Source organism: Macaca thibetana, chromosome 17 (assembly GCF_024542745.1).
Source record: "Macaca thibetana thibetana isolate TM-01 chromosome 17, ASM2454274v1, whole genome shotgun sequence".
In the NCBI taxonomy this organism is placed as follows: Eukaryota; Metazoa; Chordata; class Mammalia; order Primates; family Cercopithecidae; genus Macaca; species Macaca thibetana.
In genome coordinates, this window is record NC_065594.1 from 25,529,201 (window position 1) to 25,544,239 (window position 15,039).

The following is a 15,039-nucleotide window of genomic DNA, read 5'->3' on the forward strand; positions in this document are numbered from 1 at the left end:
CAACATAGAATTTTCCTAAATCTGAATGTTAAAGTCCCACATCAAATTCTTATGCCTTTGTGAGTTAAAAGTCTAAAATCTGTTTTTGAAAAATCATTCTTATAAAGGTCTTATTCTTCCTAGCCTACCACAGAAGTTCCTGAATATCTGGGGAGATACAATTTCTTCTGTATCTCCATCCTAATGATGTGCCTGCTTTGGCGTTGGTCTGGTTCCTTCAGGACCTCAGGAGTTGTATTGGTTCAATGAATGCTAAATGTCCCAGGAGCCTGACCTTTTAAGAGTTCAAAGAGTTCATGGGACACATATGGTTAGCCCAGCACTGATTATACCCATGAAATTAAGAAGCTTGTCCCTTGTCCCTAAAGCAAGTGTCCCAGGTGTTAGTATGATCTCAGGACCCAGTACTTAGTCTTGCCAAAGACTATAGGAGCAGTTCAACAGTGCAGCAAGAAGGAGGAGCTCCCACCTCAGGATGTGTCCATCTTTTCCAGTTGTCTGCCAGTTGCCAGTTGTCTGACCTGTGAATAGAAACTTAACTGAGAGTACTCTCCATTCTTCCAACGGGCTGTCTGCCTGAAGCTGATAATGGATGATGATAGTCACTCAGATAAAGCTCCCAATAAATCTTCATTATCCTCATATCATTTGTTAATGTCTTGATGTGTGCCAGGAGCTTCTCTGAGTGCCTTACGTATACAAAGTTATATAATAACTGTCATTACACCAATACATAGCACTTTTCTTTTCAAACAATTTTAAGGAATTTGAGAAATAAAACCAAATGTAAAGATTAAGTCCAAAATATCACCTTTATTGAAAAAAAAAGAGAGAGAGAGAGAGAGACTAGTTTAGAGGAATGTACCTTAGTATGAAAATTGAGTGGACCTCCTTCCTGAATTCTGGAATTGGGGTGACACAGCAACCCAGTTCCAGGGGTGTGGTGTGAGGCAGACCTCTTCCCTTTGGGCAAGTCCCTGCAAATTAAAGCTTGGAGGATGTGTCAAGCGCTTGTCTTCCCTAGAGGAGGGAATTATGGGATGGAGCTGAGTCAAGCATGTCCTGCTTTTCTGAAATTAACCAGTCACACTAATGGCTTCACTCCCTGAGGTGAAGTAAGTAAATGGAGTTATGCTAATTGAGCTCTCTTTATAAGATAGATGCATCAGGAATGGGCATGAAACATTCTCCATAGTATGATAAGTAAAAATTTTGGAAGTTTTTCTTTTATAATGCTTTTGTTTTGAATTATGTAAGTAAAGAGGGAAATCATTATGGAGTCTTAATGAGGGTCTTTTAGCAAGACAGTGACACGATGACTTGTCTTAGAAAGGTAATTTTGGTAGCTGTGGTAAAGATTTGAAAGGAAACACGAGCTGGAACAGCAATTTCAGAGTCTCTGAGAGGCCAGGTGTAATGGTTCACACTTGTAATCCCAGCACTTTGGGAAGCCAAGGTGGGAGGATTGCTTGTGGCTAGAAGCTTAAGACTACCTGAGCAACAGAGCAAGACTCTGTCTCTACCAAAAAAAAAAAAAAAATTCTAGGCATGATGGCATGCCTGTGGTCCCAGCTATTTGGGAAGCTGAGTGGAAGGATCTTGAGCTGAAGAGTTAAGGTTGCAGTGAGCTATGATCATGCCACTGCACTCCAGCCTGGGTGACACAGCAAGAACCTGTCTTAAAAAAAAAAAAGAGAAAAAAAAAAAGAAAAAAGAACAGTTGCATGAAAGGATATGATAGGACAGTGGCCACTGGGAGAATAAGAATACAGATGTGAGAATTTTTATACCATTGAGAATGCTAAAACTTGGCAGTAGTAATCAGTTGTAGTAGAGAAGATAATGGGATAGGCCAAAGTGGTTCTGAGATTTAGGACAGATATCAGGAGCATGTATGCTTTGGTCCTAGAACCATAACATTCTCTTACATGAAGACTCACTTTTGGTGAAGATAGAAATGATCCCTGTGAGGGGTGGGGTTGGGTTGTCTTGTTTTTATTCTATAGATGGGAAAACTGAACCATACTGTAGTTGCCTTTTCTGTTAAAATTCACAGTTGGATTCTAGCATTATCATCTAGAGTTTATCCAGTGCTTTCTCATTTTTCTAGAGTATTTTCTACACAGAAGGGTACATGTTGCCTGCATTAAAATATTTCACTCTACTGGTCATGTTGCTTTCATTGGGGGAGGTAGGGCTAGGATTTAATGTGGAAAAACCTGACTCATAGCCAACTGTATGCATAGGCCTTGCTCAAACTTCTTGCTAAGAATCATCCCTTTTTATCAAGTCCAAAAGTGACTCAGAGACCCTTGGCAGTTACAGGAAAAAATACTTTAGGGAAAATGAAATAGGATGATCCTCCCAACTCTAACTATGGCATCTCTTCTCCTCCCCTCTGCCCAGCCATTCTGGAATTTTCCATTGAAGAAAAGAAGCAGGGAGAAGAGAAGAATAGTCTAAAGTCATCTATACTGTAACAGAAGTGAATTCATTCATTCATTCACTCATTCATTCACCAAATATTTAGGTGCCTTCTGTGTATCAGACAGTGCTTTAGACACTGGGGGTATATCAGTGATCAAAACAAAGCTCCCCATTCTGATAAAACTTATGTTCTAGTAGGGAGAAACAGCAGGTTGCTAAGAATGGTTCTTCATTTATGCAAAAAGCCACAATCTGCAAACCTTGTCTTAAATTGTTTTTAAGACTGAAAATGAAAAAGTGGAACATTAATTTTTAAAATTACTTTTATTTTTGTTTAAGATGTGGGTCTCACTATGTTTGTTGCCCAGCCTGGTCTTGAACTCCTAAAGGGCTCAAGCGATGCTCCTGCCTCAGCCTCCGAAGTAGTTGGGATTACATGCATGCACCACCATGCCCAGGGGAACACTAATATTCAAAAACATTATTCTTGTTTAGACTGATCCCTTTAAATTGTAAGGTGACACTGTCTTTTAGTCACCTAGGGGGACACATCCTTTTAGAAAATGCTTGTGTTTTGTTACAAACATATCCCCAACAGTAGCTTCGGAGAGAAAATATAGTGAGAGAGGTATTTCCTCTTTTTTACCCTGTGGCTTTTATCCCTCCTTAGGAGATAAAACTAAATAATAAATGCCAGATAGTGGATATAATTCTATTGGCTGTGCTGTTGTTGTCACTACTCTGAGTTACAGAAGATAACAGTGCTTTTCGGGACCATCTCAATTCCAGCACCTAAACTTTTAGAGTGCAAAGTCTCTAGATTTCAATCACAGATGTGAAATGTTTTCAGTCCTGCTCCTCAGTTAAACTCTCAGAAACACAGACAGTTCCTGACTTAAAATGGCTCAGTTTATGGTTTTTTGACTTTTCAAAGGTACTCATAGAACCATTCTGTTTTTCATTTTCAGTAGGGTATTCAAGAAATTACATAAGATATTTGACACTTTATTATAAGATAGGCTTTGTGTCAGATGATTTGGCCCAACTCTAGGCTAACGTTAAGTATTCTGAGCACTTTTAAGGTAGGTTAGGCTAAGCTGTAGTGTTCAGGAGGTTGGATGATTTTCATATATTTCAAAATTACAAAATTTTCAACTTAGAATGGGATTACTGGGGCATAACCTCATTGTAAGTTGAGGAACATCTGTAATGAAAGATGGGCAGATGCAGATAGGACAGCATCTGGAATTCTTGCTTTTCTTGTTTGTTCTCTCCTATACATGGATGGAGATAGTCAAAAGTATTTACGTACTGCCACATTAGTTAACCAATGAAACTAACTTATCTTGCAGAATTTGATGTTAATTATAAGCTTATTGATGTTAATTAAGGCTTATTGGAGGTCTCCTTTAACAGGAGCTTCATGTCATCTTTTTGGTCTGCACCGTCCATTCAATTTTCCTATTTGCCTGAAGATGGTGATAGGGGATGATAGTGATAACTCTGATAAGGCTCCTGATAAATCATCCTTAACTTCACAGTAGCCCTTATTGAATCCTTAATGCATACCAGGGACTTTTCTGAGCACCTTACTTGAGTAATAAATATTATTACAAACTTGAGAAATAAATATTATTACAAACTTGAGTAATAAATATTACCTCTATTTTAAAGATGAGAAAATATAACAATAGTTAAGCAAATTATTAAAGATCACCAAATTAAAAACTGAAGGAGCCAGGATTTTTAGACATGGGGTCTAGCTACAGAGCCCATTCTCTCTTAACATCTGTATTATATGGCTACTTGCTGAAAATTCAGAATCAGTATTAGAAATTATAATATTTTTAAATATATAAATTGGTAGTATAGTGGAGACACAAATTTGTTCACATTTCACTCAAATGTTCAGAGGAATAGTTTATTTTTTAATTAACAGATCTGCCGCCTTTTGTAGTGAGAAATATTTTCAGTTTGATATACTTGGATGCAATAACTTAAATAGTGTCTTTTCATATATTAACAGTTTCGATAAAATACTGATAATCTCAGAATTTTCTTTCTTTCCCTGCTTCTTTCAAGGCATCTGGGGATATGTGGAAGGGATATAGTTTAAGAAATCTCATGACGGACTTATTTCTGTTCTGGTGAACAAACTTGCAATAGACTTTTGCTTTCACCCTAAAAAACCAAAACAATCTGAGTAAGTTACATAATTATAATTAAAAAATATTAAAAAGCCAAGGGCACAAAGAAACCTAAATAAATTGGACTTCAGAAAGTGGCAAACCCTTCATAAGAAAGAATTGATTTACAGTGGCTCTTCATCCTGACTGAGACAGAGGAGGAGGAGGAGGGATCTGCCATAGAGAAGATAAGAATAAACAGACTAATTTTAACAAAATTTTAACAGCTGTGTGTGGGCTGGTGTGACAGATTAGAATCCAGAAAAGCCCCAGATTCAGATGAGACTGAACTACCACCCCCTCCAACCCCACTCTTTCTCATTGGTCTTCACTGAGTGCTGTGAGTAGGTCTTCAAAACTGGGGACAGGGAGAGGTGCAAACAATACTGTGAGGTACTTCAGAATTTCAGGAAATCTGCAGAATGAGTATAAAGAAGGCAACACCTAGGTACATCATAGACCAACTGCTAGAAACCAAAGATAAAATGCAGATTTTAAAAGCAGCTATGAGGGAGAAAATATTTTGCAGACAGAGGGACAATTACTAGTGATTTCTCACCAGAAATAATACACATCAAAAGAAAAATAAATTGTACCTTTTACATACTGAAAAAACATCCTCTGTCAGCCTAAAATATTATATTCAGTGAAGTAATATTCAAATATGAAACTTAAAGTATTCATAGACAGGCAAAAGCTGAAAGAATTCATCTCCAGCACACATGCATTATAAGAAGTGCGAAAGAAGTATTTCAGACTGATGGGAAATGATTTCATATAGACAAGTCAGAATCCAGATCTGCAGGAAGGAATGAAAAGCATCAGAAAAAGTAAATACCTGGGTAATATAGTGGAACTATGTTTTAATTACTACCTTTTATATACATACAAAAATAAGTTTATTTTGAAAACTATTATTTAGGAAAAGTAAGGTATTGTGGAGTTTATAACATATAGAAGTAAAACATAAAACAAGATAGCACAAAGAGTGACAGAAGATAAATGGAATTATACTGTTGTAAGTTTACATTTTATATAAAGTTATATAATATATAATTTATTTGCAGGAAGACTATATAATTAAATTATTATTTAAACATTATTATTTGAAATTAGACTATATAAATTAAACAGGCTGTAATATCCAGAACTAATTTGTAAGATGCCATGAAAGAAGTGATTAAAGGGCAAGTTATGGCAATTAAGTATTTATTTGGGAAACTCCATGAGACTAAAGCGTAAGTTCAATGGTCTAAGCTTCTACCTTAAAAAATTAAAAACAGTGGATAAACTAAACCCAAGCTAAATTCAAATGAAACAAAAAAATAAGAGCAGAAATCAATGAAATAGAAAATAGACAAACAATAGAAAAAACCTACATAGTCAAAGTTGAATATTAAAGATCAGTAAAATTAACAAACCTCTGGAAAAAATAAAGAATAGGAAAAAATATAAATTATCAATATTAAAACTGAAAGAGATATTACTACAGATTTTACTAATGTTAAAAAACAGAATATTTTGTGCAACTTTGTACCAATAAATTTGACAATGTAGATTAAAAAGGACAAATTCTTAAAAAACATGAATTACCAAAAACTGTTAAAAGAATAAATAGAAAAATCTTCAAAATTTCTGTATCATTTAAGAAATTAAATGTGCAATTGATAACCATTCTACAAAGAAAACTCCGGGCTGAGATATCATTATTAGTGAATTCTATCAAACTGTTAATGAAGAAACATACTACTGAGAAAATAAGTAGAAGAAAACACTTCCCAACTCATTTTGTAAAACAAGCATAATGCAGATAATAAAATCTGTCAAAAATAATACACCAAAAATAAAACAATATCTTGCATGAATCTACACAAACATCTTTATCAAAATATTAGCAAATTAAATCTAACAATGTTTTTAAAAGATAGTAAATAATCATCCAATGGGTTGATTCCAAGAAAGCGAGGCTGATTTTATGTTAAAAAAGAAATCAATGTAAATACCACAAACGAATAAATGAGAAAAATAGTAGTTATCTCAACAGATGCTGCAAAAGCATCTGACAAAATTCAATACTTCTGAGCACACTAGGAATTGAAAAAAATGTTCTGCAATCTGATAAAGGGCATCCTCCAAACAAAACAAAAGCACTAAAACCTAACATCACACTTAATTGACAGAACACTAAATTCATCCTTGCGTCTAAGCACAAGACAAGAATGTCAGCTTTCCCTATTTAACATTATATTGGAGGCAAGAAAAATTAAAGCAAAAGGTGTAATGATTGGAAAAGATAAAGTAGGGACATAACTGCATACATAGAAAACACTAGGGGATTAAATCCTCTAAAACTGCTGAACTAATAAGTGAATTTAGTATAGTGAACGTGCTAAACTTTTTTATTCATGGGAAGCATGTGTACATAGTAAACACTAGGAATGAACAAAAATCCTATTAAGTGATTTTACAGAATGTTAGAATCATAAAATACAAGGTTAATATGGAAAAAATCAACAATTTGAAAATGACAATAATACAATTCATAATAGTATCCAAAGATATGAAATAGCTAGGAATATATTTATGACAGATGTGTAAGGCCTTCACATGGTACTTAAAAAACACTGCTTGAGTAGGCTGGGTGTAGTGGCTCACAGCTGTAATCCCAGCACTTTGGGAGGCCGAGATATGGGGATCACCTGAGGTCAGGAGTTCAAGACCAGCCTGGGTAACATGGTGAAACCCCGTCTCTACTAAAAACACAAAAATTAGCCAGGCTTGGTGGCATGTGTCTCTAATCCCAGCTACTTGTATGAGACTGAGGTGGGAGAATTGCTTAAACCTGGGAGGTGGAGGTTGCAGTGAGCTGAGATTGTGCCGCTTCACTCCACCCTAGGTGACAGAGTGAGACTCTGTCTCAAAAACAAAACAAAACAAACAAACACTGCTGAGAAAAATAAGTACAAAATAAAAGGAAAACTATTCCATATTCATAAATTGAGTTGACTCAATATTATTCAAATATCCATTCTCCCTAAGCTAATGTATAGATTCAATGCAATCCCTTTCAGAATTCTAACAGTATTTTTTTGAGTCTAATAAAATGTGACTTTAACGTTTATACAAAATATACAAAGAACATAGAATACCAACACAATTTTGAATAAAGAACAAAGTTGAAGTGCTTACACCATTTGATGTCACAACCTACCATACAGTAATCAAGTCAATGCAGAGCTGGGCTCAGGGTAGTTAGTCTACCAATGGAATAGAATAGAAACTCCAGACCTAGGCCTACACATATGCAGTCAATTGATTCTTTATATGAAGTCAATTGATTCTTTATCAAAGTGCCCCATTCAATGGTGAAAGAAAAATCACTTCAATAAATGTTGCTGAAACAACTGAACATCTGCACAGAAAAGAAAAATCGCCTTCTATTTTATTCCATACGTAAAAATCATGATAGACCTAAACACAATCCTCTAATCATAAAACTTCTAGAAGAAAGTATAGGAGAATGTCTTTGCAACTTTGGGGTAGGGAGAAATTGCTTGGATTGGAAACAAAAACACTAAGTATATTTTAAAATTTGATGCATTCTATTAAACACCCCCAGACTCTAGGGGAAACCACTTTCAGGTTCTTCTCTGCCACCCCCTAGTCTGCGTCATGTGAACTGCAGTCACTTGTTCTTAAAGGCTTCAAGCACAGAGATCCTCTCAGCAGCTGTGGGCCCAGCCCTGCCATGGGCTATTGTCCCAGTCCTGCCATGGAGTGGGGTGAACAGGCACTGCCTACCAAGGCCAAGTCCAAAGCTCTGAGGGAGAGAGAGGAGCAGGAGAGAATGGAAAGGGAGAGACTATAAATTTGGAAAATAGGAAAAGATGAAACTTTCATTAAAAAGATGCTATTATGAACATGAATAGAAAAGCCACAGACTAAGAAAACTTTGGAGCACGTATCTGATGAAGGACTTGTATCCAGAATCTATAATAAACTATTAAAAGTGCTCAAAGAGATGACCATTCCAATTAAAAATGGGAAAAATGCTTGAGCAGACACTTCACAAAAGAAATATATGAATGGCCCATAAACACAGAAAAAGGTAAGACATATAGTTACCAGGGAATGCAAATTAAAATAACAATAAGAAACCGTTGCACACATGTTGAAGGGTTACAATAAAAAAAGACCAAGTGGTGAAGATGAAGAGTAACTGGTATGTAAAATGGTATAGTCACTGTGAAAAACTATGTTTATGAACTCAGCAATTCCAGACGTAGGCATTTAAGAGAATGAATACATGTGTTCACAAAAGACTTGTACAATAATGTTTATAGCAGTTTTATTCATAACCTCAAATCAGAAACAACATGCATGTCTATCAGCAGGAGAATGCGTAACTAAACTATGGTCTGTTTACACAATGGAATACTCCTCAGTAATGAAAAGAAATGAATTACTGAAACACACAATATCATGGATGAACCCTAAAAACATTGTTAAGCAAAAACAGACCCCACTCATAGATGCTGTCATGATTCCCATTTATATGAGATATAAAATTAGACATATTAATCTGTCGTGATAGAAAATAGAAAGTGGTTTATGGAAGCTGGGTGCAGGAATTGACTGGAAAAGGGGCACAGGGTAACTTTTCGGGGTGTTGTAAATAGTTTTGCTTCAGGTAGTTGATGTATAGGTATATACAAAACTTACAAGTTATCAAACAGAATACCTAAGATCTATGCAATTTACTTTGGTTAATTAAACTTCAATTAGAAAAAGATACATGAAAAGGGAAAGAATTGTCTCAATGGATGATCACGTAGGGTATGCTAGGAAAGAAAGGAAAAACCGTAGAAAATAGGTGATATGGAAGAGAAAGGTTATTGCAAGGGAAGAAAGGATAAGATGACGTTTTAAAATTTAAACCTCATTTTCTAATTTTCTAGGTTTCATTAAGATTGTAGTATTAATATATTTTCTGGAAATTCTAGTCCACAGGTTAACCACTGTCGTCTCCTCATCTTTCCTTTATTCGCTATGATGGATGTAGCTCATGGAACAGTGGTCGGGATGCCAACTTCTGGGGCCAAATCTGTTCCCAAATTCAAACACCAAAGATGTTTGTGCATCAAGACTGTTTTGTGATTCATCCAACTTCAATTTTACCAATTCCATTAAGGGAAATATTAGTTCTTTCTGGATGTAGGTTTGAGTTTCTGTTGGGGGCTGATTTACTTACAGAATGAATATACTGTGCTCCTTATCTTGCACATGCACAGCCTATGATAATGTAAAGTTGTAGGATAGGAACGGAAGCCATAGCTGGGGGGGAAAAAAGAAAGGTTGGTTCCTTATATAGCTCAGTAAAACTCTAAAGGGAAAATAAAAAATACTGTATCAGCTGGAGGAGATGGGGAGGAGAAGGATGAAAAGGAGGATGGAAGGAAAGGAAGGAAAGAAGGAAGAGAGGGAGGAAGGGAGGGAAACAAAAGAAGCTGCCTGGTAGGTGGATGGTGATGGAGTCCTTGTGTTCCTAGACCAAACTGAGGGTCAGGCTGCTATTTCTTGTGGCCCGATAACAAGATCCAGATGGACTGGGGAGGGAGGAGAGTTTTAATTTCTGCAACCAGCTGCAGGGAGAAGGCCTGGAAACTATCGCCAGACCAAGTCAAAATTACAAAGTTTTCCAGAGCTTACAACATACCTTCTAACCTATATGTTACCTATATTTCTACATTGAAGTGTGCATTCATCTAAAGACATAAGTGATTCACTTCTTTTCATCTATAACTGACGTCTGAGTCCTGAAGACCCTCCTCTGGAGCTTCAGTAAATTTACTTAATCTAAGTGGGTTCAGTTGCTGGAGTGATTAGCCTTATCTTGTCTCTTGCTAGATCACAAACGTTTCGGAAGTCCCTTCGGACACCAAATAAACTTGTTTGTGGAGGCCTGGGAAGTTTCTTCAGGCTCCCAGTAAAACTTGTTTAATCCTAAATGGGTCCTGTTAAGAATTCCTTCATTATTTTGTCATGCTTTAAGGCCCAGGAAAGGCCCAGGCAAAGCTCTTGGAGGGCTTTTGTTACATCCCAGCCTTTGTATAAGGGCACCGACTTTCAATATTTAACTCAACCACTCAGTCAGTTCTGAAACAGTTATGGAGGCCTGTGTTAGTGAGACCTGCCTCACTTGAACTGATGTCCTCTGGATCTTTACTGGACTCTTCGGATGAATGCCAGATCTGGGCTTCTCTTGGTGACCTTTGGACGCTGGTTCTACTTGGCTTTGTAGTGGTGTGACTCTGCAAAGCACATTTTTCTTTTTTTAATATGGGCAATAGAGGAAGACTGGAAGGCAGGAGAAGGAACTTACTCTTTCCTGCTTGCCTTGTGTCCTTGCCACAGTGCCCCAGGAATGGCCTCTAAACTGAGCAGTGGTAGGTAGTTCTGGTTGTGAGTTTCTTTCCACACTTCCAGAACCAGTTGTATCAGTACCACTTCCCCGAGGTCAGGATCCTGGCTCCTGAGTTCCTCTTCGAGCTTCTAGTTCTAATCACTCCAGCATTTCCCCTTTATTCTCCCAGCCCTATGGGGGTAGCTACTTCTCGTAGTTAATATCTTTGTGTGGCCTCTGTGTTTGTTCCCCCTTTGCCTTCTCAGATCTTTAATACCCATTCAGCCAACTTATCTCTGTTAAAATCTTTCTGTTTTAACAATAGTGTAGTTTATCTTCCTGACTAGATCTGGCTGAAAAGTTGCATATACATAAAAGCATTAGAGAAAATCACATTCATAGATTTGAAAATATGAAAATCATTTTAATATAGTACAGCTATAGAGGAAATTTGATTTACCAGAGTTCCTTTTGGTGATAGCATTTTGGGGAAAGAAATATACTGTAAAGTCTATTTGGCATGACAGGTTAAATCCTGAAGTAAATTTTGATGCTGAAGTTTGCTGATAAACTTTATTTTAATAATGATCGCTGCTGTTGATGAGAAGTCATTTTGTTTGATGATGACTCTGATGGATTTGCATGTGCATGAGGAGGATAGCTCTGTATATTGGGGAGGAAGAAGAGAAGAGTGGCCTTACTGAAGAGTCTTGGGATGGAAGAGGGAGGAGGAGGAACACCTAGATGGCAGCTGGGTGGCAAGTGACCTAGAAGCATAGAAACATCTAATGATAAATTTTGAGCTATTAGTTGAGGGATGTCTGTGTGACCTCCTTCCAAATTTTCTCAATGAAATTGCTAATGAAGTAGATACGGCCATCTGTCGCTTGTGTTTCAGAGTACTTTTTTGTGAGGAAACATCCAGTGCTAAACTCAACATCTAAATTTGCGGGGAGGCTGAACTGGAGAAAATGACAACTCAGTTGTTCTAGTCTGGAGCTCTGGCTGAAGCAGTGGCCAATGCTTGGACTGTGGATTTAATGACACAGCATTGATCCCAACTCGACCACTTATTAACTGTGTGGGTTGGGATATGTTGCCCAACCTCTGTGAGCCTCATTATTTTTTCTAATCTGTAAAATGGGATAATAATAATAATACCAAATTAATATGGTAGTTGTGTCACATAAAAGAAATACATGTACTGTAAAGTACTTGTTATAGTGCCTGACATATAATAAGTGCTCAAAAATATTATTCTGTATATAGTATTTTGAGCCCAACTTAAATGTCATTTCTTCAGTAAAGCCTTCTGTCACCTCCCTTCCCCCATCTCTGATCAAAATACTTGAGTCTTTGATTCATTTACTATCTATTATAGGTCTTTGTCACACTAAATTATAATTGCCATTTGTCTAACTGTTTTTCCTATAGACCCTGAGCCTCCTGTGGTCAAAATTCATGTATTTGTTCTCTTAACATCGACAATTAGTTCCTGTAATATAATGGAAAGGTTAAAGACTGTTCAGTGAATGGGTGAATTTTGAAGATTTGTTTCCTAGGAAAGTTTCTGAAAAAATAACCTTTACTTAGTCAAAGACTTGTTGATGACATCACACAGAAAGTGAGGAACCTCTTCTCCTTTAGTAAGGAGTAGCATGGACGTGCTCCACTGCTTTACATTCCCTCCCAAAGTCAGGGTAAGATGAGGAAATCTGGGAAGCTTCACGAAGCACATGGCTATCGAAATAATTGCTACAAGATGAGAACTCTGACATCAGCATGGATACATATGGAATTCCAGGCAGTGACAACATTTAAGGCATGGAAAGGTAAAATTAGATGAGGTAGGTTGAAGATTGATAAGTAAATGGCTGTGATGGGATGTGATATGGTTTAGCTCTGTGTCCCCACCCAAATCTCACATTGAATTGTAATAATCAATGTCAACCGTGGACCAGGTTGAAGTAATTGAATCATGGGGGCAGTTTCCGCCATGCTGTTCTCGTGATAGTGAGTTCTCACAAGATCTGATGGTTTTATAAACACCTGGCATTTCCCCTGCTGGCACTCTCCTGCTGCCCTGTGAAGAGGTGCCTTCTGCCATGATTGAAGTTTCCTGTGGCCTCCCCGGCCATGTGGAACTGTGAGTCAATTAAACTTCTTTTGTTATAAATTGCCCTTTCATGGGTATTTCTTCATAGCAGTGTGAGAACAGACTAATACAGAGTGACAGTGAGGAAGTGTCGTTATCATGGAAGATAGTGCTAGGAGTATAAGGGGCACCATATTCTGGAAAATTTTGAATGCCCACCCAAGAGGTTTGAATTTTATTTTCCATGTTTCAGGGAGTTGCTGATTGCTTTCCAACAGGTCCATGCCATGATATAAAGTGTTTCAAAAAGACCACGTTGGGAGCAGTGTTTGGTATTGATCAGAAAAGGGATGGAAAGAAGAAAGGAGCTCATTCTCTGCCACAGGGGATGAGGAATGTGGGCAGGAGCTGAACCAGTAGCAAGGAGAGTGGAAAGGCCAGGTTGCATGCCTCCAAAACTAAAGAGGTTGAGATGGCAGGATTTGGAGGGGTTACAGAGAGGTACAAAGTGAAGATGACAGATTTTGGGTATGAGAAACTGGGAGGAGAATGGCACTTTTAGTAATAATAGGGAACACAGGAGGAAAAATAAACAAAACAAAGAAGAGAGTAACTTTCCCTTTGGATATGTTGCTCTTGTGCCATCAGTCATATACATACATGGTGAGGTCTTGCAAATTGTGGAAATGATTGTTTAGTCTGGCCATTTCACTTGGAGGACATGTACACTGATGGTTGAAACTGTGAGAATGGGTGACTGAAAATGGTGACGTTGGAACCTTGGTAAATAAAATCTGAAGTTTTTAAAATTAGATGAAAAAGCATGGAGAAATTTCTTGGGAAGAATTATTTCTGGATGACATCAGTGTTGTTGTTGTTGTTTTTTTTTTTTCCCCTGTAAGATGGAAGGAGAGGGTGGTTGGCTCAATTTCCTGTGCATATTGAGACATAATTTTCATTTTTCTTTCCTGTCCATGCAATAAAAGTTTTCATTAAGTAGCATTACTATCATCTTGATATTAAGTAGGAGAGAAGAGAAAGATACTTTGTTTTGAGATTTGAGAGAGAAAAAAGATATTGTAGAAAAACTGGGATTGGAGGGAATGTCTTAGAGGATTAGCCAGAACTATTTCTAAGTATTTATCAAAATAACTGTCAAACATTATTCTTTAATCCTGTGCAAAACCATCTTGTTTTCCTACAAAATGGCAGGAAAACATTTGTTTTTCTACAAAATGGTTACTGAACCATACTGTTTTCTCCAGGCAAACAATGAGTAAAAATTTGTCATTGTTTTCACTGTTGATGCTGATCCATAGGAGATACCTCGCATGCTATTAGCAAGTCCCTGAGTATTTGTATTTGTTTCTTGATTCTTCCCCACCCATTGCTGTTTTCAAAGCCCGAAGTGCCGGAAGATAGTTGAACAGCTGTTGTCTTTAAAGTAATCTTACTGTTGTTCCTTTCACTCTGAGCTCTTGATTTCCTCACACGAATGTTTAAAAGGAAAGAACTTAAGAACTTTCCTTTCCTTCATAATTAAAAATTAGTAGGTATGGCAGATACAACCTAATGTGGCCTCCAGTGAGTCATGCTTTTGTATAATTTCCTCCCTTGAGTACAGATGGAAGCTGTGACCTGCTTTTTAACCAATAGAATATGGCAAAGGTGATGGGAGGTCACTCCCATAATTATGTGATACTATGTAAAACTCCACCTTAAGCAGGCTGGAGAACACTTCCCTTGCTGGCCTTGAAGAAGCAAATAGCCATTGTGTGAACTGCCTAAGAGGAGGACCACGTTGCAGGGAACTGCAGCTGGCCTCCAGGAGCTAAGGGCCTCAGTCCTACAACCACAAGGAACTGAACCCTTCCAACAACCACAGAAGCTTGGAAGGACAATCAAAAGTTTCAGATGAGAATGTAGCC